The 27,992-nt window shown below is 38.7% G+C and overlaps 1 long non-coding RNA gene across 2 annotated transcripts; it reads left to right on the forward strand.

The window, feature by feature from the left end:
• Nucleotides 1-48: 48 nt before the first annotated feature.
• On the forward strand, nt 49-27,962 carry LOC144298131 (uncharacterized). Of its 2 annotated transcripts, XR_013365119.1 has the most exons (4): nt 49-155; nt 5,642-5,861; nt 23,420-23,597; nt 25,071-27,962. It is a non-coding gene; the product is annotated as an uncharacterized LOC144298131 (long non-coding RNA). The 2 variants fall into 2 exon arrangements; XR_013365118.1 differs by lacking the exon at nt 25,071-27,962 and having other exon boundaries at nt 23,420-24,968.
• Nucleotides 27,963-27,992: the final 30 nt, after the last annotated feature.

Consider the following 27,992-nt stretch of genomic DNA (forward strand, 5'->3'; position numbering starts at 1 on the left):
TTATTGTCCATGACTCAGCCTTACCCAAGACAATAAAATGCAGAGTGAAGACCAACCTTTTCTGGCACATTGAGTATGCTGCTGGTTCATTTCTCACTCCTCTCAGGAGTCCCTGGCTTTAGCTGTCCTTGTGCTCCTGGCTCAGGCTTCTCCAGGTAACTGAGACCATGCAGAGGAGGGAAAAGAAAGTAAAACTGGGGTCCTAGTCATAGAGTCATTGGAACATGGAATATGTGTGTCAGTCAGGACGATCCACAGAGATGACCAAGATCTAGTGAAAAGACTTATAATGAATATGTCCCATAATAAGGGAAGTCTGTCACCTCTGACTACCATGATGTTTTTCATGATGGCAAATATTGGCAGAGCCCAGGATTTCTTGTATGAAGTCCCTGCCAAGTGCAGAAGCAACTGCAGCATCCCTAGTGTCATTAATATCTTAGCCCTAAATGTCGACAAGGGATGAGTCCTGCCATCTCTCACTTCAACCTACTTTTAACTGATACCACTTCTGGCAGTAACTAGTTCCATTACTTCAGCTCTCCATTGTTACGTGGCTTTGAATGTTCCTTTAAAACAATCAGAAGAGGCATTTGTCTTAGAATATGTAGTGAAAAATTTGTAGGTTGATGTCAGATATCTAGAGGTTTATAAAATAGGCTCAAGGTGTAGAGCTGGGGTTAGGGCAGAAGATTCTGAATTCCATAGTTCTCTAGTGATATGACTGAGTGGTGAATAACTTTCTGAAGGAAATATTTTCTGCTTAGACTGCCTGCGGATTCTAAAGTTTATGATTTTTATTTCCATGATTTCCGTTTGGATCATTGCTGCTGGAAGTTGCATCCTCTCTTGGATCAGCTTTTCAAACTGATAGGCTTTATGAATCACTCAGTTGTTCTAGAAGCAAAAGAAGGTAATTCTGGGCTAATCCTGAGTTGGTTTTAGCCTGTCTTTTTTTTTTTAAGATTTATTTATTTATTTTTATTCATAATAGACATAGAGAGAGAGACAGAGAGAGAGAGAGAGAGAGAGAGGCAGAGACACAGGCAGAGGGAGAAGCAGGCTCCATGCCACGACCCCAACGCGGGACTCGATCCCGGGACTCCAGGGTCGCTCCCTGGGCCAAAGGCAGGCGCCAAACCGCTGAGCTATCCAGACATCCCCTTTTATCCTGTCTTAAACTCTGGTAAGGGCAAATTAGTTTTGAGGAGGGAGTTGCAGCTGCAAAAGACATTTTGGGGCAAGAATCTATACATTGATTCTAGTCTGAATGTCCTGGTAAGAAAGAGAGAATTGGAAATTATCTCCCAGGAGGGGAGTTTGGGGGAAAAAACCATTAGAAGGAATCAAGATACTATGATCTCTCAAATGGACCCAGTGTGTTGGGGATACAGGATCTGTATTCAGTATTTAGAATACTAGATAGGGTTGAGTCCCAAACAATGTCACATAAGGGCAGTTTTACACCATCCAGAACATCAGCCTACAGATCAGCAGTATAAATTAATCCTTCAACATTCAAAGGCTTGTTCTAGGGCATCATTTGGGGCGTGCACTTAGTACAGTGCCAGGGACATACTCTGGTCTTCAACAAATCACTGTTGAGTGAATAATAAATTGAAAGGAAAAAACAAATAGATAATTGAAGGTATAGGTCTACTCCTTGGCAAGTACCTAGATTTGGGAGATAAGGAGGAACCAGTGTTGGCGAGACTGAAAAACGAAAAAGATGAAAACATCACAAGCACAGAAATAAAGTCCAGATAGAGCTGGTTGAAGGAAGGGAGATACTTATGCATCTAGTACATGTCAAGACCAGCATTAGGCACTACATCCACAGATGTATTTACTTTTCCCAAGAATGCCTTTATATTTCAGTAGTTCGTCCTAACCATTATTACTACAATACTAACATCCTCAGTATAATAGTCTTTACTCTCTTTCATGTATTTGTTTATTCATCTTTTTATTTATTTTGATGGATGGGTCAAAAGATGCAGTTATAGAATTGGCAGATGCAGGCAATCTCGCAAGAAAATGAGAAGAAGAAAGAAAAATGTGGGGCAAAAGAATTTTGCTGCATCCCTGATGTAAAATATATACCCTCAAACCCTGTTGAGAAACAACAGACAATATGTGAGCCTAAGGCAAGACCAGCTAAGCGTCCATAAAACTCCTGACACAAGACTTTTAACAGCCAGAAAAAAAGAGTCAGTAAAATGGCTGTCTGGGGCACCTGCATAGTTCTGAGATCCTTAGACACCTGCTGGGTCTTCACATGGTCCACTAAAGAAATTATGATCATTCTGGCTCTCATTATATCCTGTCTCTCTAGTCCTTGGTAGCCTGACATCTCTAGGGTTTCTCAGGGCATGACTGATATTCTTGGTTCTCACTGTAAAATGGTTTTATAGGATCTATATGCTGAATTCCTAAGCCTCTGACCCGGTGCTCCCAGATCCCTCAACAGGGAAGTTTTCTAAGCTAATGCAGATTCTACCTTGAGCACACATTCTTTTTTTTTTTTTTTTAATAATTTTTATTTATTTATGATAGTCACAGAGAGGGAGAGAGAGGCAGAGACACAGGCAGAGGGAGAAGCAGGCTCCATGCACCGGGAGTCCGACGTGGGATTCGATCCCTGGTCTCCAGGATCGCGCCCTGGGCCAAAGGCAGGCGCCAAACCGCTGCGCCACCCAGGGATCCCTTGACCACACACACATTCTTATCTAAGGTCTCATCCTAGAGTTTTGAGATAGACCAGCGGTCTTTTTGCTTCCTTAGCTCAAGGTTTAACCCAAGGCTTTGCCTTCTGGGCTCACTCTTGGAATTTAGCCCTTACCCTAATTCCTTAATCATACTTAGCTTTCTAAAGATCGGCATGCCCTCTGACCAGGAAGCAACCATTGCCATGCCACCTAAATGGAAAGGGAAAACAGTAAAACAAAACAAAGAACAAACAAGAAAACAACCAAACCCTCCCCCTCCCCAAACAAAAAACAAGCACCACTCCCCCAACCTCCACATTTACTGAGAACTTACTTATTGTGTGCAAGGCCTTGTCTTAAGTACTTTATATACACAATCTCCTTTTGTCTTAACAACAGCTCCATGAGGTAAGAATTTATTATTATGTCCCTTTGCCAGAAGAGGAAACTAAGTCACAGAGAGTTTAAGCGACTTGCCTCAACTACTGTTGGCCACTGAACTAGTCCTGCTAGCAAGACTTGGAACCCATGATGCTCGAGTTCAGATGTTATGCTATCTCAAAAGGGAAAATTATTGCTGTAGTGAGAAAACCTTGCTCCGCTCTTCTGGCCCAGAGCCAATGTCCTTAAAGTGCAAGGTGTGGCAAGAAAGGGAAAGCCTTGTGAGCCTCCTTGTGGTTAAAATGTGTAACAAATCCAGCCCTAACTTGTATACCAAGGCACAAATAGATATGATCCCAAGTTGAAGTTAAGGAAGGAGTTGTTCCCACTTAGTAGACACTTAGTTCAGAGGCCAGTGCCAGTCAGGTCTAATGGTGAAAAGTATCCCTTGCCTCTGTTGACAAAATTATCTGGAGACACCGTCTGAAAAGAAGGTGTAGCAATCCTCACAATCATGGTGGCTTCTAACCACTCAACCCATTTCTCAAAGTGCTTTCACATCAGTTTTCTCATTCCCCCACCCCCATCTCCCTGGCAATACCACCATATAACATTCATGTTCCAAATCTTAGATGTCCTCAGGATATTTAGAGAGTGGATCAGAGATTGGGTCTCCAATTACCTAGGCACAGTGATGCCGATTAATATTTCAGCTTCAACCTCAACCACATCAACAGCTACAGAAGAGCCCAAGAAGCCACCTGTCTTGTACAAGTTTTTATATATTTTTGGCTAGAGAAATTATGCCTACAAATGGACTCAAGAGTCTTAGAGAGTTGTGTAAACATGCCTCCAGACCATGGTCCAAAGAATTGAAAAGGGTTCAGGGGAAATTCAGATGCATTAATAGGATGTGACTATGTCACTTTACCACTCTGAACCTCATTTTGCCCATCCTCAAAATGGAAATGTTGGACTGGATTATAAACTCCATATGCCCTTCGACTCTTAAATCCTTCTTCATTTTTTATGGTGAAATCCATTCTCTTGGGATGCCTGGGTGGTTCAGCGGTTGAGCATCTGCTTGTGGCTCAGGGCGTGATCCCCGAGTCTGGGACTGAGTCTCACATTAGGCTTCCAGCATGGAATCTGCTTCTCCCTCTGCCTATGTCTCTGCCTCTCTCTCTCTCTCTCTCTCATAAATAAATACAATCTTAAAAAAAAAAGAAATCCATTCTTTAGCTATGACTTCAGATGCCACTTTAGAGAGCAAAGGCATGGAGGATGAAGAGACTAAGAAACAGCAATGTGGTCTCAACCTAAGTACTCAAACCATAATCCTAAAATACATTTTAGTTAACTTCTTGTTCCTCACAGCCTGCACCACCAACATCATGTTGGCCACAAAGACCTTCTAAGTCTGCCTCCATAGCATCCGTTTTCCATCCTTGCCTCTGCTCTTCTGATTCAGCCATCATCTTTTCTTGCCCATTGTTATTGGTTGACTGTGTCCCTTCAAACTCATATAGTCAAGTCTTAATCCGGTACCTGAGAACATGACTACATTTGGAAATAGGATCTAAATTTAAAGAAGCAATTAAATTAAAATGAGAGCATTAGGGGGAATTCTAATCCAATTTTTAAAGATATTATTTATTTATTCATGAGAGACACACAGAGGCAGAAACATAGGCAGAGGGAGGAAAAGCAGGCTCCCTGTGGGGAGCCCGATGCGGGATTCCATCCCAGGACCCCGGGATCATGACCTGAGCTGAAGGCAGACACTCAGACACTGAGCCACCTGGGTTCCCTTGTTTCTTGCCCTTTTAAAAATAGGCTTCCCCTTTTGCTGGGAAGATTCTTCTTCCAAAACAAATGTATGCTTCTCGGTAAGCTTCACCTAAACAGTATTCCTACTTACCCTAAGCCGTATTCATTCATTCCTTCTTTCCTCTGCCACCAGAGGGATCCTTTAATTTATTTACTTTAAATGTTTTTACAAATAAAAATTGCTTATATTTAAGCAATGATTAGATTTATAGATACACAAGTTAATTTAACACACTTATCACCTCACATAGGTATCTTTTTTCTAGATAGGAACACTTAAGATCTACTTTCTCAGCAAATTTCAAGTATACAATAAAGTAATAATAACAAGAGTTACCATGTGGTATGTTAGATCATCAGAACTGGTTCATTTCATAACTGAAAGTTTGTACCCTTTGACCAACATCTCTCCATTTCATGCCCACTCCCTTTCTGGCAAACATCTTTCTGCTCTTTTCTGTGAGTTCAACTAATTTAGATTCACCATACAAATGAGTTTCATACAAGATTTGTTTTGTGTCTTGTTTATTTCACTTAGCATAATGGCCTCCAGTTTCATTCAAATTGTCCAAAATGGGCCCTGGGCAAGATGGCGGAAGAGTAGGGTCCCCAAGTCACCTGTCCCCACCAACTTACCTAGATAACTTTCAAATCATCCTGAAAACCTATGAATTCGGCCTGAGGTTTAAAGTATTTTTTTTAATTTTATTTATTTATGATAGTCACACAGAGAGAGAGAGAGAGGCAGAGACACAGGCAGAGGGAGAAGCAGGCTCCATGCACTGGGAGCCCGACGTGAGACTTGATCCCGGGTCTCCAGGATCACACCCTGGGCCAAAGGCAGGCGCTAAACCGCTGCGCCACCGAGGGATCCCCCGGCCTGAGGTTTAAAGAAAGAACAGCTGGAATGCTACAGAGAGAAGAGTTTGCACTTCTAACAAGGTAGGAAAGGGGGACTAAATAAATAAATAAATAAATATCCAGTGGGGCAGGGGCCCCGAGAGGAGCCGGGCTAAGGGGGGCCGCAAAAGTCTCCAGGACAGGAAAGCCCAGCCCTGGAGAAGCAGGAACTTTAAAAATCCGCACAGGATTCTTCCTGGAGGGAAAGGCGCTCACAGGATCAGGCAGGATCATAGGAGGGGCAGCAGAGCCCCCAGGGTCCTGGGGTCACTAACAAAGCAGGTGCACCCTGGGGAGAGCGTGCCACACTCCGTGGGCCGAGCGCAGTAAATGGCTGGAGGGTGCCCTGTGGGGCCCCGGGAGCAGGTCAGGCAGGCGCTCCTGGTGGAGGGGGCTGCCTGCCCTGGGGAGCGCAATTCCAGCGGCACAGGCCCTGGATCCCAGGGCATCAGGGGACACAGCCCAGGATCCTGCGCTCCCCCTGGGATAGGCAGGGGTGGAGAGGACACAGGACAACGAGGACACTCCTGCTGCCGGGCACCCCAAAGCTGTGCATATCAGCGCCCCCCGCCCCCACGCGAGTGTGGACTGGGAGCTGTGGTAGTTACTGCAGGAGCTGACTCCAGGGCTGGAGAGCTGGCTGCCACCACTGTTGTTCCTCCTGGTGTCACCTTGTGTCTGGGACTGAGCAGGGCTGCCAGGGAACAGAGGCCTCACGGGATAAACAGCCCCCACTGAACCGTGCACCTGACAGGGGCAGGGCAGCTCTCCCACGTGCACACACCTGAGAATCAGCACAGCAGGCCCCTGCCCCAGAAGACTGGAAGGACAGGGGAACAGCAAGTTCTTAACCAAGCAGTGCTGGAAAGCTCCACGGGAAGTCGAGGGATTTACAGTATATAGAACCAAAGGATACCTTGCCTTGGTTTTTTTTTTTTTTTTCTTGTTTGTTTGTTCTTTTCTCTCTCTTTTTTTTTTCTTCCTTTTTCCAATACAACTTGTTTTTAGCCACTCTGCACTGAGCAAAATGACTAGAAAGAGAACTCACCACAAAAGAAAGAATCAGGAACAGTACTCTCTCCCACAGAATTACAGAATTTGGATTACAATTTGTGTCGGAAAGCCAATTCAGAAGCACAATTATAAAGCTACTGGCGGCTCTGGAAAAAAGCATAAGGAATTCAAAAGACTTCATGACTGCAGAATTCAGATCTAATCAGGCTGAAATTAAAAATCAATTAAATGAGATGCAATCCAAACTGGAGGTCCTAACAACAAGGGTTAATGAGGTAGAAGAAAGAGTGAGTGACAGAAGACAAGTTGATGTAAAGGAAGGAAGCTGAGGAAAAAAGATAAAAACAAAAGACCATGAGGAAAGGTTAAGGGAAATAAATGACAGACTCAGAAGGAAAAATCTACTTTTAATTGGGGTTCCAGAGGCCGCAGAGAGGGAGAGAGGACCAGAAAGTGTATTTGAACAAATCATAGCTGAGAACTTCCCTAACTTGGGGAGGGAAACAGGCATTCAGATCCAGAAGATAGAGAGATCCCCCTCCCCCAAAATCAATAAAAACTGTTCAACACCTGGACATTTAATAGTGAAATTTGCAAATTCCAAAGATAAAGAGAAAACCTTAAAGCAGCAAGAGATAAGAGATCCCGAACTTATATGAGGAGAAATATTAGGTTAACAGCAGACCTCTTCACAGAGACTGGTAGGCCAGAAAGGGCTGGCAGGATATAGTTAGGGTCCTAAATGAGACGAACATGCAGCCAAGAATACTTTACCCAGCAAGGCTCTCATTCATAATAGGAGGAGAGACGAAGAGCTTCCAAGACAGGCAGGAACTGAAAGAATATGTGACCACCAAACCAGTTCTGCAAGAAATGTTAAGGGGGACTCTGTAAAAGAAAGAGGAAGTCCAAGGAAATAATCCACAAAACAGGGACTGAACAGGTATTATGATGACACTAAATTCATATTTTTCAACAGTAACTCTGAATGTGAATGAGCTTAATGATCCCATCAAAAGACGCAGGGTTTCAGACTGGATAAAAAAGCAAGACCCATCTATTTGCTGTCTACAAGAGACTCATTTTAGACCTAAAGACACCTACAGCCTGAAAATAAAAGGTTGGAGAACCATTTAACATTCAAATGGTCCTTAGAAGAAAGCAGGGGTAGCCATCCTCATATCAGATAAATTAAAGTTTATCCCAAAGACTGTAGTAAGAGATGAAGAGGGACACTATATCATACTTAAAGGATCTATCCAACAAGAGGACCTAACAATCATGAATATTTATGCCCGTAATGTGGGAGCTGCCAATTATATCAATCAATAACCAAAGTTAAGACATAATTAGATAAAATAGACTTATACTGGGAGACTTCAACATGGCGCTTTCTGAAAATGACAGATCTTCTCAGCACAACATCAATGAAACAAGATATTTGAATGATACACTGGACCAGATAGATTTCACAGATACTTACAGAACTTTACATCTGAACGCAGCTGAATACACATTCTTCTCAAGTGCACATGGAACTTTCTCCAGAAGAGACCACATACTGGGTCACAAATCAGGTCTTAACCGATACCAAAAGATTGGGATTGTCCCCTGCATATTTTCAGACCAAAATGCTTTGAAACTAGAACTCAATCACAAGAAGAAATTTGGAAGAAATTAAAATATGTGGAGGTTAAAAGACCATCCTGCTAAAAGATGAGTGGGTCAACCAGGAAATTAGAGAAGAATTTAAAAGATTCATGGAAACTAATGAGAATGAAGATACAACCGTTCAAAATCTTTGGGATACAGCAAAAGCAGTCCTGAGAGGGAAATACATCACAATACAAGCGTCCCTCAAAAAACTGGAAAAAACTCAAATACACAAGCTAACCTTGCAGCTAAAGGAACTGTAGAAAGAACAGCAAATAAAGCCTACACCCAGCAGAAGAAGAGAGTTAATAAATATCCGAGCAGAACTCAATGAAACAGAGACCAGAAGAACTGTAGAACAGATCAACAAAACCAGGGGTTGGTTCTTTGAAAGAATTAATAAGACAGATAAACCATTAGCCAGCTTTATTAAAAACAAAAGAGAACAGACTCTAATTAATAAAATCATGAATGGAAAAGGAGAGATCACCACCAATACCGAGGAAATACAAACGATTTAAAAAATATATTATGAGCAGCTATACTCCAATAAATTAGGCAATCTAAAAGAAATGGACACATTTCTGGAAAACCACAAACTACCAAAACTGGAACAGGAAGAAATAGAAAACCTGAATAGACCAATAACCAGGGAGGAAATTGAAGCAGTCATCAAAAATCTCCCAAGACACAAAAGTCCAGGGCCAGATGGCTTCCCAGGGGAATTCTATCAAACGTTTAAAGAAGAAACCATACCTATTCTACTAAAGCTGTTCTGAAAGATAGAAAGGGATGGAATTCTCCCAAACTTGTTCTATGAGGCCAGCATCACCTTAATTCCAAAACCAGACAAAGACCCCACAAAAAAGGAGAATATAGACCAATATCCCTTTTGAACACATATGCAAAAATTCTCAACAAGATACTAGCAAATAGGATCCAAGAGTACATTAAGAAGATTATTCACCATGACCAAGTGGGATTTATCCCTGGGATGCAAGGCTGGTGCAACACTCATAAAGCAATCAACATGATAGATCATATCAACAAGAGAAAAAACAACAGCCATATGATCCTCTCAAGAGATGCAGAGAAAGCATTTGACAAAATACAGCATCCATTCCTGATCAAAACTCTTCAGAGTGTAGGGATAGAGAGAACATTCCTCAGCGTCTTAAAAGCCATCTATGAAAAGCCCATAGCAAATATTCTCAATGGGGAAACGCTGGGAGCCTTTCCCCTAAGATCAGGAGCAGGACAGGTATGTCCAGTCTCACCACTGCTATTCAACATAGTACTAGAAGTCCTAACCTCAGCAATCAGGCAACAAAAAGAAATAAAAGGCATTCAAATGGGCAAAGAAAAATTCAAACTCTCCCTCTGCAGATGACATGATACTGTAAATAAAAAACCCAAAAGACTCCACCCCAAGATTGCCAGAACACATACAGGAATTCGGCAGTGTGGCAGGATACAAAATCAATGCACAGAAATCGGTGGCATTTCTATACACTAACAATGAGACTGAAGAAAGAGAAATTAAGGTCAATCCCATTTACAATTGCACCTAGGAACAAACCTAACCAAAAAGGTAAAGGATTTATACCCTAAAAACTACAGAACACTTCTGAAAGAAATTGAGGAAGACACAAAGTATTGGAAAAATATTCCATGCTCATGGATTGGAAGAATTAACATTGTGAAAATGTCAATGCTACCCAGGGCAATTTATGCATTTAATGCAATCCCTGTCCAAATAACATGGACTTTCTTCAGAGAGTTGGAACAAATCATCTTAAGACTTGTGTGGAATCAGAAAAGACCCCAAATAGCCAGGGGAATATTGAAAAAGAAAACCAGAGCCGGGGCAGTACAATGCCAGATTTCAGGTTGTACTACAAAGATGTGGTCATCAAGACAGTGTGGTACTGGCACAAAAACAGACACATAGATCAATGGAACAGAATAGAGAATCCAGAAGTGGACCCTCAACTTTATGGTCAACTAATATTCGACAAAGCAGGAAAGACTATCCACTGGAAAAAGGACAGTCTCTTCAATAAATGGTGCTGGGAAAATTGGACAGCCATGTGCAGAAGAATACAATCCCTATCCATAAACATGGACTTTCTTCAGAGAGTTAGAACAAATTATTTTAAGATTTGTGTGGAATCAGAAAAGACCTCGAATAGCCAGGGGAATTTTAAAAAAGAAAACCATAGCTGGGGGCATCACAATGCCAGATTTCAGGTTGTACTACAAAGCTGTGGTCATCAAGACAGTGTGGTACTGGCACAAAAACAGACACATAGATCAATGGAACAGAATAGAGAATCCAGAAGTGGACCCTGAACTTTATGGTCAACTAATATTCGATAAAGGAGGAAAGACTATTCACTGGAAGAAAGACAGTCTCTTCAATAAATGGTGCTGGGAAAATTGGACATCCACATGCAGAAGAATGAAACTAGACCACTCTCTTGCACCATACACAAAGATAAACTCAAAATGGATGAAATATCTAAATGTGAGACAAGATTCCATCAAAATCCTAGAGGAGAACACAGGCAACACCCTTTTTGAACTCGGCCACAGTAATTTCTTGCAAGATACATCCACGAAGGCAAAAGAAACAAAAGCAAAAATGAACTATTGGGACTTCATCAAGATAAGAAGCTTTTGCACAGCAAAGGATACAGTCAACAAAACTAAGAGACAAGCTACAGAATGGGAGAAGATATTTGCAAATGATGTATCAGATAAAGGGCTAGTTTCCAAGATCTATAAAGAATTTATTAAACTCAACAGCAAAGAAACAAGCAATCCAATCATGAAATGGGCAAAAGACATGAACAGAAATCTCACAGAGGAAGACATAGACATGGCCAACAAGCACATGAGGAAATGCTCTGCATCACTTGCCATCAGGGAAATACAAATCAAAACCACAATGAGATACCACCTCACACCAGTGAGAATGGGGAAAATTAACAAGACAGGAAACCACAAATGTTGGAGAGGATGTGGAGAAGGGGAACCCTCTTACACTGTTGGTGGGAATGTGAACTGGTGCAGCCCCTCTGGAAAACTGTGTGGAGGTTCCTCAAAGAGTTAAAAATAGTCCTGCCCTACGACCCAGCAATTGCATGTTGGAGATTTACCCCAAAGATACAGATGTAATGAAACGCCGGGACACCTGCACCCCGATGTTTCTAGCAGCAATGTCCACAATAGCCAAACTGTGGAAGGAGCCTCGGTGTCCATCGAAAGATGAATGGATTAAGAAGATGTGGTTTATGTATACAATGGAATATTCCTCAGCCATTAGAAATGACAAATACCCACCATTTGCTTCAACGTGGATGGAACTGGAGGGTATTATGCTGAGTGAAATGAGTCAATCAGAGAAGGACAAACATTATATGTTCTCATTCATTTGGGGAATATAAATAATGGTGAAAGGGAATAGAAGGGAAGGGAGAAGAAATGGGTAGGAAATATCAGAAAGGGAGACAGAACATGAAAAGACTCCTAACTCTAGGAAACGAACTAGGGGTGGTGGAAGGGGAGGAGGGTGTGGGGTGGGAGTGAATGGGTGACGGGCACTGAGGGGGGCACTTGACGGGATGAGCACTGAGTGTTATTCTGTATGTTGGCAAATTGAACACCGATAAAAAAAAATTGTCCAAAATGGCAGGACTTTCTTCTTTTTAACACTGATTAATATTACATTGTATATATGTGTGCTTATATACCTGTGATACATAGATACTAACTTTTCTTTTTCCACTCATCCATTGACAAACACTTAAGTTGCTTCCATGTCTTGGCCATTGTGAATAACGCTGCAATGATCAGGGGACTGCAGATGTCTCTTTAGGATTTTCATTTCCTTCAGATATAAACCCAGAAGTTTAATTGCTGTATCATAAAATAGTTTCATTTTTAACTTTTTGAGGAACTTCCATACTGTTCTTCATGACGATTGTATCCATTCACATTCTACTAACAGTGTACAAGCTTCCTCTTTTCCTTACAATCTTATGAACACTTGTTATCTTTTGTCTTTGGCATAATAGCCATCCTAACAGGTTGAATGAATATCTCATTGTGATTTTGATTATCAGTTCCTTATTGATTAGTGATGTTGAGTATATCTTCATATACCTGTGGACCATTTGTATGTCTTCTTTGGGAAAAATGTCAGTTCAGTGAGTCTTTAGCCCATTATTTAATTGGATTGTTTAGGTTTTTTTGCTACTGAGTTGTATGAGTTCTTTATATATTTTGGATATTAACTCCTTATCAGATTGTAGTTTTCTTTTTTTCTTTTTTCTTTTTTTTTATTGGTGTTCAATTTGCCAACATATAGAATAACACCCCGTGCTCATCCCATCAATTGCCCCCCTCAGTGCCCGTCACCCAGTCACCCCCACCCCCACCCACCTTCCTTTCTACCACCCCTTGTTCGTTTCCCAGAGTTAGGAGTCTCTCATGTTCTGTCTCCCTTTCTGGTATTTCCCACTCATTTTTTCTCCTTTCCCCTTTATTCCCTTTCACTATTTTTTATATTCCCCAATTGAATGAGACCATATAATGTGTAGTTTTCAAATATTTTCTCCCCTTCTAGAGGGTGCCTTTTCTCTCTGTTGATGGTTTTCTTTGCTGTGCAGAAACTTTTTAGTTAGATGTAGTCGCACTTACTTTTGTTTTTGTTGCTTATGCTTTTTTGTTTGTTTGTTTTAGAGAAAATTGTATTGCCATTAGATTGCTAAATGCTTTTGGAGTCAAATCCAAGAAATTATTGCCAATGTCATATAGCTTTTCCCTATGTTTTTTGTAAGAGTTTTATGGTTTTAGGTTTTCTGTTTAAGTCATTAATCAATTTTGAGTTGATGTTTTTGGTATGGTATAAGTGTCCAATTTTATTATTATGCACGTGGATACTCATTTTTTCCAATAACATTATTGAAGGGACTAGCCTTTCCCCACTCTATTCTTTGTGACTTTGTCAAATATTAGATGCCCATACATACATGGCTTATTTTGGGGCTGTTTTGTATTTTGGACTGTTCTGTAGGTCTGATGTATCTGTTTTTATGCCAGTACCATACTCTTTTGATGGCCATAGCTTGGTAGTATATTTGAAATCAGGAAGTATGATGCTTCCAAGCTTTGTTCTTTCTCAATATGGCTTTGGCTATTTGAAGACTTTGGTGGTTCCATATGAATTTTAGGATTTTCTCTATTTCTGTGAAAAAAGTCATTGGAATCCTTAGTTTGTTACCTATAGTTAAAAATCTTTTATGGTTTGCCTCCCTCTTTGTCTTTATCTTATTTTATTTTTCCTTTCCTTCACCTATGTTCATTTATTTTATTTCTTAAATTCCATATATAAGTGAAACCATATGGTATTTGTCTTTCTCTGACTGATTTATTTGCTGGAGGGGAGATGGGTGGGGGGATGGGGTAATTGGGTGTTGGGCATTAAGGAGGACAGTTGATTTAGTGAGCACTGGCTATTAAATGCAACTGATGAAACACTAAATTCTACTCTAAAACTAGTAATATACTATATGTTAACTAAATTAATTTAAACTTAAAAAATTAAAGGAAATCCATAAAACTAAAAAAATGACGTTGGAATTTTAATAAAGATTGCATTAATTTGTAGATTGCTTTGGGTAGTATGGACACTTTAACAATGTTAATTCTTCCAATCCATGAACATAAGATATTTATTTTCTATTTCCTTGTGTCTTCTTCAATTTCTCTCATCGGTGTTTTACAGTTTTCAGTGTACAAGTCTTTCACTTCCTTGGGTAGATTTATTCCTAAGTATTTTATTCTTTTTGATGATTTTGTAAATGGGATTTATTTATTGCTTTTGTGAATAGTTATGCCCTCCAGGGGTATGTATACATGTGTCTTCTGCTGAGTTTCTGTGTGAAGAGGACTGCTCCTGAACCATGGCCAAGAGGGTGTGGAGCAAGTTCCATGACACTATTGCCTGAGACACAGGCAGGTGTGTGTCCTTGCAGGTCCTTTGACATGGTGCTGGTAATAGGATCAAGGCCAGATGGGGCTGTGGTTGAGTCCATGGGAGGACAGAGATATTTCTAGGTCTGTAGTCAGGACCATCAATGATGAGTCTGCCATCTGGTTGTTGGCCTGGCTTCTCAAAATGGCCCTCCTCAGAGTTGGGCTCTAAAAATTCTTTTTTTTTTTAAAGATTTTATTTATTTATTCATAGAGACAGAGAGAGAGAGAGGCAGAGACACAGGCAGAGGGAGAAGCAGGCTCCATGCAGAGAGCCGGACATGGGACTGATCCAGGGTCTCCAGGATCACGCCCTGGGCTGCTGGCAGCGCTAAACGGCTGCACCACCGGGGCTACGCTGGGCTCTAAAAATTCCTAAGATAAGGTGGTCAGGAAAGCTCTTTCCAAGTGAATAACACATAACACCTGTGCTGGGGACAGAAGGATACAGCATGTAAACAACTAGAAAAAAATAATTATGAGTCAAATGGTACTACCCAGTAGTCTCATCATGAATCCTTCCATGAGATAGGAATAAGCTTATGGATGTGTTGCTCTCCCCAGACACCAAAATAACTTGTCTAATAACTAGGCTGTGTTCCTCGGATACAAATTGTCAATATATAAGGTAGTTGTTGGCTTAAGAACAAGCTAAAGTTCAGAAACATCTGGCCATGTTTGATGACCCAGATGTTGATATGCACACATATTATTTGATTGTTTTAGTTGAAGAAGGAAGGGATTTAATGCCTGGTCAAGGAATTATGAGTACAGTAATAATCTTAATATTGATCCTTTTGACCAGCCCATAAGAACCCAAATGATAGCCCTACACAGGCAGAACCTGAGGAACAGCCTCCTCTCAGATGAGAATGTGTTACTCAAAGGGTAAGAAAAGAACTTTACACATTTTGGCTCTGTCATGCTTCACCCCCAAAAGATAATCATGATCCTGACTTCTGTCAACTTCATGCCCAAAAGGTAGCCTTGATCCTGACTTTTATCAACTTCGTGCAGAAAAGGACCATGATTTTGACTTCTATCAATTTCCTTTGCTTTTTGAAACTTTTTACAGAACTGAAATTATTCAGAAAATACTCCTTCGTGTCTGGCTTATTTTGCTCAATAGAAAGCTTGTAGAGTCATCCATGTTGTTGTATATTGCAATAGTTCATTCTTCTCATTGCTGTAGAGCATTCCACTATATGAGCATTCCAGTTGTTTATCCATCCTAATTTTTATGGACATTGAGTTGTTTCCACTATTTGACTAGTAGAAATTGCACTACTATAAACATCCTTGGAACATGTTTTACAGTGAAATATGTACATATGGTTTGTTGTTGAGTTTATATTTAGTGATGGTGTATCACAGGCATGTGATCATCTTAAGAAGATATTGTCAGTTTTTCAATTTGGCTGAACCAATTATACTCCCACCACAATGGGAATTCTACACATGTCTGCTAACACTTGCTATTGTATTCTTTTTCAATTTAACCACCTGGTAACTGTACTAGAGTATCACATTATGGCTATAATTTGCATTTTCCTGATGCACAAATTAACATATTTTCATATATTTATTAACTACTTAGCTATTCTCTTCTGTGAAATATCTGTTCAAGCCTTTTCTATAGGGTTGTCTTTCCTATTGATTTGTAGGTGTTCTTTTTGTATTCCAGATATCAGTTCTTTGTCAGCTTATGGATACATGTATTAAAATATTTTCTCCAATTCTATGACTTGCCTTTTCTTTATTTCAGTGGTATCATTTGATGACACCCCCCCCCCTTTCTGGTCAGCACTCAGAAAGAAAAAACACAGCTGACATCTGGTATCTGCACTAGTTGCTACCAGTTGGGCCATGTTGTTTCCTTGCTGAACATAAAAAGTTCACAGAATGCTAAAGTTACAAGAGGACTCTCTGCAACCAAAATGGAATAAAATATCTTGTATCCTTATAGTTAAGCATATCTCATGTAGGCAGCATATAGTTGGACTTTGTTTCTTACCGAATTTGGAAATATTAGTATTTTAATTGGAGCATTTAGTTGATTTGCATTTAGATTAATTAATTTACTTGGGTTTATATCAATCATTTTATAAATAGTTTTTTTTTTTTAAATTTCTCCTTCTTGTTTTATATCCTTATATCCACCTTGTATTCTTTTGGCATAGTAAAAATTTTATTATTTCATTTCCTTCTGTTAAATTGTTATCTACATGGATTTTTTTGGTGTTTTTTAAAAATAATTCTCTGGCTTCCCTAGAGATTATAGCATGCATCCTTTACTTATTACAATCTAATGTAAACTATTACTTTTACCAACATATTGAGACCTTAGAACACTTCCATACCAATAACCTCCATCATACATTTTATATTATTATGGTTATGCATTTAACTCTGTAAATATTATAATGCTCCAAAACATTATTATCATTAGTTTCTACAATCAATATTCATTTTATCCAAATAGTTACCATTTCCATTATTCTTCATTCCTTCATGTATTCCCATGCTTCTAACTGGGATTATTTTCATTCTGGCTGAAGAATTCCATTTAGTGTATCTTGTAGTTCATATCTACTGGTGACAGATTTACTTCATTTTTATTTGTATCCTTATGTATTTATTTTTCTCTCCTTTTACAAAGGATAATTTTACTGGACATAGAATTCTAGTTTATCAGGGGATGCACTTCTTTTTTTTTTTTTTAAATACATTTTTTATTTTTTTATTCATAGAGATGCAGAGAGAGAGAGAGAGGCAGAGACACAGGCAGAGGGAGAAGCAGGCTCCATGTAGAGAGCCTGATGTGGGACTCGATCCAGGGTCTCCAGATCACGCCCGGGGCTTCAGGCGGCGCTAAACTGCTGCGCCACCGGGGCTGCCCGGGGGGATGCACTTCTAAAAGAGCATCTTTTGGCTTCCTTATTTTCTGTAGAAACATCATCCAACAATTTTATTGTTACTCTTTTGAAGGCAATGTATCTTGTATCTCTTTGTATTAGTTCAGGCTGCCATAACAGAATATCATAAAGAAGGTGGCTTAAACAATAGAAATTTATTTTCTTACAGTTCTGAAAGTTGGAAGTTCAAGATCAAGGTTCCATCAGGGTTGGTGCCTGCTGAAACCTCTCACTGGGGCTTACGGATGGCTGCTGCCTTCTTGTGTCCTCACATGGCCTTACTTCTGAGCACACATGGAGGGAGAGAGAGATCTCAGTGCCTCTTTATCTTATAAGGACATCAGTTGTAGTAAGATTCCATTTTCACGACATCATTTAACTTTCATTACCTTTCACAGGCCCTTTGGTTTTCAACAATTTGACTATAATGTGCCTAGGTGCATTTTTTTTAACTCTACTGAAGATTTCAGAGTTTCTTGTAATTTTGGGTTGGTACTTTCATCATTTTGGGGAAATTATTGGTGATTATGCCTTTAAATATTGCCTAATATTAAGTATTATATTAAATAATAAATATTGTTTTATATAGTAAATATACTGTTACTATTTCATCCTCTCTTCCATCTCATACTGGGACTCCAATTACATTTTTCCCTTTGTGCTGTATATCTCTGTATGTATGTATCCTATCTTCTCTCTGAGTTAGTCTGGGTATTTTTTTAAAGATTTTGTTTATTTATTCATGAGAGACACAGAGAGAGAGAGAGAGGCAGAGACACAGGCAGAGGGAGAAGCAGGCTCCATTCAGGGAGCCTGACATGGGACTCGATCCCGGGTCTCCAGGATCACACCCTGGGCTGAAGGTGGCGCTAAAACCGCTGAGCCACCCGGGCTGCCCAGTCTGGGTATTTTTTATTTCCCTAATGTCCACTTCATGTTCTGCTGGGTCTTAACCACTGCTAAACTTATCTATTGAGTTCTTAATTTCAATTGTTTTATTTTTAAGTTTTTGAATTTCCATTTGGATCTATCTATGAGATGTGAATTTTTTTCTGCTGAAGTTCTCTTTCCATTGGGTTTCTCTTTTTCTCTATTTTATCCATTATACATGTCACAACTAACATCCTCGTACAATCACTCCAATATCTGGATCAATTGTCTGTTTCCATTGACCTACTATCTTTTCTGTTTGAGATCATTTGGTCTTTTATGATGCATGCGTACTAATATTTTGTTGATTTCCAGACATGTATGAAATATTATGTGTTTCCTTCATCCAGGGAGGGTTCACTTTTTCCTTTGCTGGACAGATGGAGCAGGATTTGACTAAAAACAGCTGACAGAAAGTTAGCTGCAGTTTTGATAAGGTACTATCTGCTTCTGAAGTTGGCTTTTTGTCTATCCCCTCCTTCTACCTAGGCAACCATTCTGTACTCATTTAGGAATTATGAACTCACTGCCATTGAATATATCATATAATTTATAGTTGTCCAAGAAGATACAGTATGTGATATGCTTATATATAGGATGCAGTAGTAAAGAGTCTATCCTTCAAGTAAAAAGGTTATATCTCTGCTCTGCCACTTTCTTGGGCAATGGATCAAACAAAACCTTCTGAGCTTCAGAATCCTTTTCAGTGAAGCAGATATTATTTAATACCAGCATTTTCATAATATTGTAAGGACAAATAAGATAAAGTATACAACACACCTAAAGTAGTGCTATGCTCTTTAAATGTAATATATGATAAATACATTTATTGTACTTGAAAATAAAAGACATGGGTTCTGTCTCAGGATCTATCACAAATGCAGAAATACCCTCCAATGGCCACCATTTTTGCATGTGCCTCCTTTTTTCCATAAAGCCTCTCTTCTCTTTTTTCCTGTTACTAATTTTCTAGGCCTTTATAAACAATGCCTGAGCAGCGATGTTTGCATTTCTCTAAAGCTTTCTCTCTACACTGGAACTATGATGATAGTTGAATTTGCTTCCTTATTCATAATTAAATTAACCTAACAATTCCTGACATTTAGGAAAATCATAATAGGTAACAATAAAATACTAATGTACTTGATTGATCTCATATATTTAATTATGATCAAAAATGACAATTTCAATCATCTTATATAAAAATAATGTCTGATGACTGAACAGTGAAGTTATCAAGTTCTGTCTAAATGCAGGATTCAGAATGGCATAAACATATTCTTTCTAATGTCTACACTGGGTTTGAGACTTCCAGAAGAGCTGTACTTGATTGTACAGCAAATCCTCTCCTCAAAAATGAATGATAATCGTAAGGGCCCTTCAATATGGAAGTTGAAGGCAGAGAAGATAGATAGAATGACGTGATATGATAAAATCCCAGTGTTGGTGGCTTTGAAGATGAAGAAGGGGCCCAGGAACTAAGGAATGTAGGAAGTCTCTAGAAGCTGGAAAGAGCAAGGAAGCAGGTATCCTTTTCAGTAAGGAATTCAGCCCTGCCATCACTTTGATTTCACCCCTTCAAGACTCTTTTTGGACTCTAAATTACAGAACTGTAAAATAATAAATTATGCTGCTTTAAGTCACTAAGCTTGTTGTAACTTATCGCAATACTCATAGAAAACTGAAACAGTAGGTGATATATTGTACTTAACAGAGAAAGAATCCGTGCAATTCAAATAAATACGTTCAAAGAACTAAAAGAAACCACTTGTATAATTAACATAAAATATAATGACAACAACTAAATAAATATATGATAATAATTCATCAAATTAGAAATTCAGATGAAGTGATAGACATTTTTTTAAAAGAATCAAATAGAAATTCAAATAGAAATTCTGGAGTGGAAACATGCAACAACTGAAATTAAATATACACTATAGGGGCTTGAAAGAAATTTGAAAGAAAAATTATCTGGAAGATTAAATAATAAGTGAACTCTGAACAACAGAGAGAAAAAAAGAATGAGAAAAATAATAAGTGAACTCTGAACAACAGAGAGAAAAAAGAATGAGAACAATGAATAGCACCTTGGGTATCTGTGGGATACTATGAATAATATATGTCTAGTGGGAGCTTCAGAAAGAGAGATGAGAGAGAAAGAGGAAGAAAAATATTTGAAAAAATAATGGTCACAAACTTCTTAATTTTTTTTAAACAATAAGAACAACATCAATGTACATATTAAACAAGATCAGTAAACTCCAGGACACCTGGGTGGCTCAGCGGTTGAGCATCTGCCTTTGGCTCAGGGTGTAATCCTGGAGTCCCAGGATCAAGTCCCACATCAGGCTCCCTGCATGGAGCCTGCTTCTCCCTCTGCCTGCGTCTCTTTGTCTCTCTCTCTTTCTGTGTCTCTCATGAATAAATAAATAAAATCTTAAGAAAAAAAATTTTAAAAAAAGATCAGTAAACTCCAAGTGGGATAAATTCACACCTAAACAAATCACTATCATCATGATTAAACTGTTAAAGGAAAAAAAAAAAGAAAATTTGAAAGCAGGAAAAGAAAAACCACTCATTACATACATAGGAACCGCAGGAAGATCAACAGCTGAATTTTCATCAGAAAAAATGAAGGTCAGGGATGCCTTGGTGGCTCAGTGGTAGAGCACCTACCTTTGGCTCAGGTCTTGATCCCAGGGTCCTGGGATGGGGTCCTGGGATGGAGTCCTGCATCAGCTCCCTGCAGGGAGCATGCTTCTCCCTCTGTCTATGTCTCTGCCTTTGTCTCTGTGTCTCTCATGAATAAATAAATAAAATCTTAAAACAAAAATGAAGGCCAGAAGGCAGTAGGATAACATTCTTTGGGCGGGGAAGGCGGGAGGTGGGGGGAGGCCGTCAACCAGGAATTCTATGCCCAGCAAAACTATTCTTCACAACCAACAGACAGATGAAGACTAAGAGAATGCAAGAGCCAATATATTATTGAAAAAGAATAAAGGAGGAATTACAACTTCAAAATAAATTTACTAAAAGATTAATCAAGAGATTGTAGTATAGGCATAAGGACAGACATATATATCAATAGAACAGGATTGGCAGTCCAGGAGAATAAACGCTGACATTTATGATCAATTGATTTTAATCAAAGATAAAAGGCAAGACATTAAACAGAAAAGCATAATCTTTTCAACAAATGGAGCTGGAATAATTGGCTATCCATATGCAAAGAAATGAATATAGGTCACTGCTTCATATCATACTAAAAAGTAAAACAAAGTCATATACCTAAATATAAAAATTTTTGTACTATAAAAGACATCTTCTAGAAAATGAAAATACAAGCCATAGACTGGGATAAGTATTTCAAATTATATTTCTGATCAAGGACTTTACCCAGATTATGAAAAAAACATATAACTCAATAATAAGAAGATAACCCAATCAAAATATAGGGAAATATTTGAAAAGACATTTCACCAGAGAAGATAAAAGAATGGCAAATAGGCACATAAAAAGATGTTCAATGTCATTGTTCATTTGGGAAATTAAAATCACAAAATATACACACACAAAAAAGGACCATATTTTAAAAGACAGATATTAACAAATATTAATGAGGATATGAGAACAGGAATCTTTATATGTTTCTGTTGGGAATGTAAAATGGTACACCTGTTGGAGATATTTGCACTCCCATGTTCATAGCAGCATTATTCACAATAGCTAAAAAGTAGAAGCAACCCAAATGTCTATTGACAGACAAATGGATAAGTAAAATATGGTATATACATATCATGGAATATTATTCCATGCCTGAATATTATTCAGCCTTAAAAAGGGAGAAAAATTCTGCAGTATGCTACAGTATGGATGAATCTTCAGAATCATAGACATAGGAAGTATAATGACAATCACCAGGGGCTGTGGGAGGGAGAATAGGGAGTTATTACTGAGTAGGTATTGACTCTCAGTCCCACAGGATGAAAAGAACTATAAGGACCAATGGTGTCAAAGGCTGCATAACTATGTGAATGTATTTAATATTACTGAACTGTACACTAAAAACTGGTTTAAGATGATTGATTTTGTTATATTTTAGCACAATTTGAAAAATCTTTAATATAAAAATAAGCAAAAAATAAAAATAAATCATACTATTATCTCAAGAGGCCCCCAAAATCATTTGACATAATTTATATCCTTTCATGATCAAAAGTCTCAACAAACTAGGAATAAAAGTTAATTATCTCAGCATAATAAAGGTCATAAGTAAAAAGCCCATGGTTAACATATCTAACCTGAAAAACTGAAAGCTTTTTCTCTAAGATCAAGAACAAAACAAGGATGCCAATCTTCAACTTCTCTTCAACATATTTCTAGAATTCTAACTACAGAAATTCAACAAGAAAAGGAAATAAAAGGCATTTAAATCAGGAAGGAAGAAATAAAATTATTTCTCTCTGCAAATGTGACTTCATATGTAGAAAACTCTGAGAACTCCACACACGAAATCTGTTAAAACTATAAATAAATTCAGTAAAGTTGCAGGATACATTAACATACAAAATTCAGCTGTGCTTCTATACACTAATAGTAAACTAACTAAGAAAGGAATGAAGAAAAACTGATCTTTGACCTGAGTGCTGAGAATACACAAGAAAGAAAGAACAGTCTCTTCAATAAATCATGTTAGAATAACTGGATATCTACATGCATAAGAATTAAATTGGGTTCCTTTCTTAGATTAGACACAAAATTACCTCAAAATAGTCTAAAGATTTATATGTAAGACTTCAAGCTATAAAGCTCCTAAAAGAAAACATAGTGGGAAACTTCATGGCATTAGTCTTAGCACTTGTTTCTTGGATTTGATACCCAAACCACCGACTACGTAAGCAAAAATACAAAAGTGACATCACATTATAGTATGTCATAGAAGATTTTAGAAGCCTGGCCTTGAAGTCACTTCTCCCCATATTCCACAGCTCAGAATTAGATCTATTTCTCCATCTAACTACAAGAGACTGGGATATTGTCTTCTAGGTACCAAGAAGACTAAATGAGATTGGTGAGGAATAGTGTGTGTCATGGGACATGACCTCATCTGCTGCCATATTCTATGATGTCACTCTGACCCTGATGAAGATCTCTGGAGGCTCCAACCACATCTCATAATCAGCTACCTATAATTCAAAATAAGAAGAATATTCATCTAAAGGAGGTACAACAAAGTCCTGATAATGTCCATCATGAATTTTTATACCTTTTTTAAATATCAAAAGATTACATATTTCTCTAAAAAATAATATTTTTACATTTTTGTTCATTCTTGATGTCCCTGCTCATTTTCTGAGTGCTGATTTATAATGCCTGTTGGGTATTCCAGCACTGTTGTCTCCATTTGTTCTTTTCCTCTCGCCACAAATACTAGGGAAACATTTGATAGAATAATAAATAGCTAGGATTAGCATCTTCCTGTCTCCTGATGAAAATGTGTAACTGGGATCAAACTCTCAAATGCTTATTTTCCAACAAGCATTTGCAAGACCTAATGTATCAGTTAACTTCTCCTGAATAAAAAAGCACCATAAAACTGGAGGCTTGAAAAAATTATTCTATTTAGCTCATGATTCTGTGCATTGACTTGGCAATTCTTCTGGTCTGGACAAGCTTGACTCATCTCTGCTGGGCTGCAGCCTGTGTTTGTGCTCAGCTGGTAGTTGAGTGGTTCAATGATCTAGAATAACATTCCTCATATATCTGACATTTCACTGGATGTTATTTAGGGGACCTTAGTTCTCCTCTACATTACTTCTCAACTTCCAGCATGTTGGTTTGAGTTCATCTATTGAGCAAACTTTCAGGACCACAAGTGCAGCAATAAGCTGAGACCAATGCATGAGAATTTTTCAAGCCTGTGTTTGCATTATTTTTGCTAACATCCATTGGCTTAAGTCTGTCACCTGGCCAAGCCCACAGTCAAGTGGTGACCAAAAAAAGATTCTTAATGATAGAATCTGCAACACCTCATTGCAAGGGCATCAGTAGAAAGGGGAAGAATTTGTAGCCTTTTTACAATCTTCAATAGTGACAGAGTTTCTGTTATAGATCTTCTTCCAGCAGTATAAGAGGGTCCCAGTCCCTCCATATTCTCATGAACATATGGAATTGTCATGCATTCAACCATTTGGGCTTATGCTGAGTGACATTGCACTGAGATTTTGTTGACTTTTCCGTGATAGCTTATGCTTATTGAGATCCTGTCTTATGCACAATGGCCATTAAATACCCAATTTTGTGAAGTGCCTGCTCATGTCTTTTTCACTCTATGTGGTAACCAAGGAAGGTAAAATACAATCTCCTTTCCTCTGTACTGTTTACATCTACTGAACTATCTCAGAATGTTATTTGCTTTTTTGACTGGAGCTTTTTTGTCAAATTCTGTGTCTCCCACCTAACTTCCTTCCTCCAATCATGATACTTTATAGAATAAACAACACACACTGGAGACTGGAATGCAATTTTATAATGAAAATATTTGACAAGAAGGTTTCTAGAAGAGGCAATTGTTGAGGGCCTTCAGTAAAAAGGCATACTTGTGGTGATTACTTTCGACCACACAATGTCCTTCACTACTACACGAGTAAGGATGGTTGAATCTGAGTTAATGCAGCACCTTCTGTTGTTTCCACAGAAATGAACTTCAGTTTCATCTTTTCTGCATCGTTCTCTGCATACTCCATAGCCTTGGTAACATTTAGTTAGTTCTTCTGTCTTGAATCTTTTGAGTGTTTTTCTCATGCTTCCTGGGAAAGATATGGCTATGGTCAGTCTCTATGTAACTATGATCACAGAAGACAGAATGTGAACTGCACAGGACCTGGGATCAAAATCATCTAGATTCAAACCTGGGCTCTCTTATTTCCTAGACCTTGGTCTTTGAACAAGTAACTTCAGCTCTCTGCCCCTTCATTCCCATCTGTACAATGGAAATAATAATAATAGAGACTACTTCTTAAGATGGTTAATGATTGAGTGAATTAACATATATAAAGCCCTCAGAATAGTGTCTGGCACTTAGTAAGATGTGACTAAAAGTTAGCTTTTGTTGTAGTTATCGGTATTTTTTCAATTGCTATTATTACTAAAGGTATTTTCCTGAGAATTTAAGCCTACATAGTTTGCCTCTGTGAGCACTTGTTGGGCCAGCTCCCATTTACCTAAATAGATTTGTATTCTAATGCTAAACTCCTTAGAGATAGCCAGCTTCTACTCTAAGGCAGAATACACACATGATGGTGAACCTGTTTCTCAGTGCTTCCATGCTTTGAAATAAAAAATATTTATTTTTTATTTCATTTTATCACCAATGCAAAGTGGTGAAATCCACTTTGCATTGCCCCCCACCCAAACAGGTACTGTGTATCAGTGTATGCATTGGCATGGATACACATCTATAATGCAATTCATTCACAGATCCATTATCACACACAAACTGAGCAGGGACACATCCATAGTTGTGCATTCATAACCTTGTATTAATGCACAGGCCAACACACTAGTTACTCAGATGTATACATGTGTATACAAGCCCTCTGCCTGAAAATACTTTACTGGTACAGCTCCCAATATATAGCTACCATTCTGTAAGAGATTCATTTGAAACAGTTGGGTGTCTCAAAAAAAAAAAAAAAAAAAAAAAGACCTTTGGAAAGAAAATAATGACTACAATCAAACATTTTTTAAAGATTTATTTACTTGAGAGAGAGTGTGTGTGCACACACATGCACATATGCACAAGTGGGAAGAAGGGCAGAGGAGAGGGAGAGGGACCAGCCTACTGAGTGCCATGCTTGACTGTAGGGCTCGATCTCAACACTGAGATAATGACTTGAGCTGAAATCAAGAGTTGGATGCTTAACCAAGTGAGCTACCCAAGTGTCCCTACTACTATAAAACATTAAAAACCACTTATACTGAGAATTTTTATATGCTACTTCAGTGAAAACTTACAGCTTACATCAACTTACATCATTATCTCCATTTTTCAAATAAGAAAAATGGAATACAAAGAGAGACCATATTCCTGCTAAGGTCCTCAAAATGGAAAAAGAGAGAACCAGGATTTGATTTCTGGTCTACTTGACTCAGAACTCTGGAATGACATCAGGAAGGTAGTACACTAGGAAACTTCAGGCCCTCATTTCCCCCACAGAAACATTAAATAAGCATTATGTGGATTAAAGTAGCCTTGTGAGAATTCTAGAAACCCATTAAGAAGTTGCATCAACCAAGCAAAGATCTAAACAGGAAAAAGCCACATTCAGGATGGTAAAAACATTTGTGGCATTTTTGCTTACTCTTGCTCCACCTGCTTCTTGGTGCAAGTGGCATGGTCAAGAGGAAGTCACTCAATTCCCAGCTCCTCCCTTAGCATGGAAGGAAAAAGTGGAATTTTTTTACAATGTTCTGGCTTGTGTGGGGGCTGGCTAGGGAATTCATTTCTGTCTTGCTTGACCCAGAGCATTTGACAGGAATGGTTGCACAATTTGGATATCAGGTTGGAGACTGCCAAAAGTGGTAATGAGCACTGTGGCTGTTGAGAGTTCCAATAGTCCCATGGGAGCCTCAGGACAAGAGATTATGGAAAGAGGAATACAATAGAACGCTTAAGGCCCTGACAATAACCAGGTGTAAGTTTCTAAGAGAAATTAAGGCATTTAAAGCAGCATGTAGGGGCCTGGGTGGCTCAGCAGGTTGAGCAGCCAGCTCTTGGTTTCAGCTCAGGTTATGGTCTCAGGGCCCTGCGTTGGGCTCCATGCCCAGTGGGGAGTCTGCTTGAGGATTCCCTCCCTTCCTTTCCCTCTGCCCCTCCCACTGCTTGTTTTCTATCTCTCTCTTTCTCTCTCTCTCTCTAAAATAAATAAATCAAATAAATAAACAAACAAACAAACAAACAAAAACAAGCAGCATGTGTGTGGAAGAATTGAGGTTGAGGGAAGCACATGCACAAGCCCAGGGAGGACACATTCCTGGAAAATGCCTGAGAAGATCTTGAACTTTTACAAGAAGAGTGAAGTCTATCTCTGAAAGAGCCAATATGTAAAGACTGGGAAAGGGACCTGTTTTTTTCAAATGACCAGTTTTCAAAAAAAATATTACAAGGTATGCAGAGAACAGGGAAACATGACTAACTAAAAAAAAAAAAAAAAAAATACAAGATAAATCTCCAGAAACTTACCTTGAAGAAACACAGGCCTCAGACCTACTGAACAGGCTTTAAAACAACTGTCTCAAGTATACTCAATGAGCTAAAGGAGAACACGGACAAATGACTAAAGAAAATCAGGAAAATGACACATGGACAAAATTAAAATATCAACAAAGGGTTAGAAATTATAAAAATAGAATCAAACAGAAAATCTGGAGCTGAAAAATACAACTGAAATGAAAGTAATAGCAGAGGTTTTAACAGCAGACACAGGAATTTCTAGTACTCCCCCCACAACTTAAAAAAAAAAAAAAAAAAACATCAATTTGAGCAACTACCTGTGCACAGAAATACCTTCACAAAAGCCGGTGGATTACAAGTGAACAATTACAGAACCTCAGTGAA

This window comes from Canis aureus, chromosome 26 (assembly GCF_053574225.1).
Source record: "Canis aureus isolate CA01 chromosome 26, VMU_Caureus_v.1.0, whole genome shotgun sequence".
In the NCBI taxonomy this organism is placed as follows: domain Eukaryota; kingdom Metazoa; phylum Chordata; class Mammalia; order Carnivora; family Canidae; genus Canis; species Canis aureus.